This window comes from Suncus etruscus, chromosome 4 (genome assembly GCF_024139225.1).
Source record: "Suncus etruscus isolate mSunEtr1 chromosome 4, mSunEtr1.pri.cur, whole genome shotgun sequence".
Classification (NCBI taxonomy): domain Eukaryota; kingdom Metazoa; phylum Chordata; class Mammalia; order Eulipotyphla; family Soricidae; genus Suncus; species Suncus etruscus.
Genome location: NC_064851.1, coordinates 40,884,149 through 40,886,967, shown reverse-complemented (window position 1 = coordinate 40,886,967; position 2,819 = coordinate 40,884,149). Strand labels below are relative to the sequence as shown.

General features: G+C 37.5%; 1 pseudogene; it reads left to right on the top strand.

The window, feature by feature from the left end:
- The first annotated feature begins 2,331 nt into the window (after nt 1-2,331).
- On the top strand, nt 2,332-2,507 carry LOC126008116 (uncharacterized; annotated as a pseudogene).
- The last annotated feature ends 312 nt before the right edge of the window (nt 2,508-2,819 follow it).

The following is a 2,819-nucleotide window of genomic DNA, read 5'->3' as shown; positions in this document are numbered from 1 at the left end:
TCTTTCTTTCTTCTCTTTCTTTCTTTCTTTCTTTCTTTCTTTCTTTCTTCCTTTCTTTCTCTCTCTCTTTCTCTCTCTCTCTCTCTTTCTTTCTTTCTTTCTTTCTTTTCTTTCTTTCTTTCTTTCTTTCTTTCTTTCTATCTTTCTTTCTTTCTTTCTTCTTTCTTTCTTTCTTCTCTTCCTCTCTTTCTCCCTCCAACTTCACCTGTTTTGTTTCTGCTTGGTTACGAATACCTACAAGAAAAATCTTGCTGGGATAAAACATTGGGTCAAAACCAGGGCACAGAGATTATGCAGACTATCCATTCCTCTACTTCCAAATCCACCATCAATACAATATGTCACCATACCCTTTTGCATAGGCACTCTGAATAAAGGGAAATATTATGCACAGAAACAAGCTCTTATCTACTAGGGATAAGAACCCATACTTTTTATAATACTGGGACATCTCCACCCTGAACATGTGTCATGTGGACCCAACTTAGATTCCATGTGATTGGATAGTGACAGTTCAACCTAGACCCCCAGATCCAGACGTGAAACTGATGACACAGGTCCCAGCAACAGGGCCCCTGGAAACAAAATTTCTCCAGGGAAACCCCGGAATACCGTCCCCAGCACCAAACTTGCATCAGTTTTAATAAAACATTCTGACATGAGGAAACGGCAACAACTTGAGCTAAGAGAGGGCTGCCTTATCTCCTCACCTGACTGTATGATGCAATCAGGAGAGACATATTCATCTTTTGCCCTAAGCAAAAACCAAAATTGCTATCTACAAAGACTTACTTTGACAAACATGGACTGGACAGAACCTATCAAAGGACCAGTGAGGAAGTTTCTAGCCTAGACCTCAGCCTAGGATTTGTACAAAAACCAAGATCTCTAACACCAGAGGTCTGACTTTGACAACTGCAACTGAGCAGAACTTTTGGAACAGTGCTGAAAGACTATATATATTCTAGGATCTGTCCTAGGATCTGAGCAAAAACCAAGACCACTAATTACAGAAGTCTGATTGCAACAGCAATGAAACAGACTCCTAGCGCCATAAAAAACAAGCAAAACATCTCTCTCCTAGCCTTAGCCCTATGACCTAAGCAAATAACAAGATATCCAGCTACAGAGATGTTATGTCCTCACCCACATCTGAGCGGAAAGTTTCCTGGCACCATAAAAAGACCCTGGGGTGTGTAAATGAGTGAGTCTGGATGGAGCCTGTAATTGTTCCATGGCAGTATGCTTCCAGGGCTGAGAAATCCTGTATCTCCTAGGGCAGTCCAAAGGAATTTCCTGTTTAATTTCCCCAATGTTTACCATGCCTATGCGAAAAAGGAAAAAAAAAAAAAAAAGAAAACACAATTGTTTTTTAAGAAGTTGCTGGTCTGGATTTTTTTTTCTTGTTTTGTTTTGTTTTGTTTTGTTTACCTTTTTTCTTCTTTTTTCCTTTTCGTCTTCAAAATGAATATTTATAACACAGAGTTTTTCTTTTTGTTTGTTTGCCTTTTTTTCTTTTTCCCATATCTTTTCTTATATCTCCAATATAAAAACATTACTGGAATCACCTTAATCAACCTCATAATTTGAGGGGAAAAAAATGAATGGTACCAAGACCAGGCAGTCATATGTTCATTTGGTGGAAATAAAAACTGATCAGACATGAATAACAAATCCAAAGTCAATGACAACAGAATTGATAGTCAATCTACAACAAGCTGTACAAGGGGGGAACATTTGCACTAGCATTAAGGGGGTAAAGGAGGGAGATGTGTCACGCACGGTGGGAGCAGGGTGGAGTGAGGACAACACTGGTGATGGGAATGCCCCTCATTCATTGTCACTATGTGCCTTAAATATTACTGTGAAAGAAATGTAATTCACTTTGACCACAATAAAATTTTTTAAAAAAGAAAGAAAACCTTAAAAAATATTGTTAAAAACTATTTAAATTTTTACATTGTATTTACATTTTATTATACTTATTTTTATGTTATCAGGGGAATTAATAAATGTAAATTAATAAATATAATTTTTTTATTTATGAACCTGGTATTTTTCTTGAACTACAAGATTAAAGTCATTTCAGCTCATTTTATGTTCAGTTCATATACCTGAGACCACTAACACAGCTTTTGGAGCATCTAAATAGAACAGAACCCCTAGGCTTGTGTGACTTGCGTGGCTTAACTGTCTTTCCTGTCTCAGGGAAAATGTGAGTAAAATGGTACCTGCACTACCAGATACCTATTCCTCCCATCACGGTTTACTTTCCTTTGGATGCAGATAAGGACATTGTACATGGAATGGTGAAGCAAAAATTATGACAAAATACTTACCTGGCAGGGGAAAGATACCTATGATCACGAAGGTGGCGTTCCCCAGGACGAGGCTTATCCATTGCACTCTGATGTGCTGACCCCTGCTGACTTTCCCAAATGTGTGGAGGAAACTCGACTGGCAAAATTAATAGTAGTGGGGGACTGCTCATTTTGTGCTCTCCCTGAAAAAGAAAAAAATTATGACAGAGAACCTAGCTTTTGTATGACCAGATAAAGTAGGCTTCGTCAAAGGCTAAAACATCAACTTGGGATGTTTACATAAAACTAGATTGTAATTGTCTCAGTGTATTTTCTTATAAATGTATTGTTTTTTTTCTGAAATTCCAGGTGAAGATACATAAGATGATAATGCTTTTTGTATTACAAAGTTATTGTGGCTTCCATCACCAAAGAGTTCACTAGAACTCTCCATCATGTTGTTTATCTCTTTAGCCAAATATACTATTGCTTTGTAACCTTCATACACTGTCAAGTACA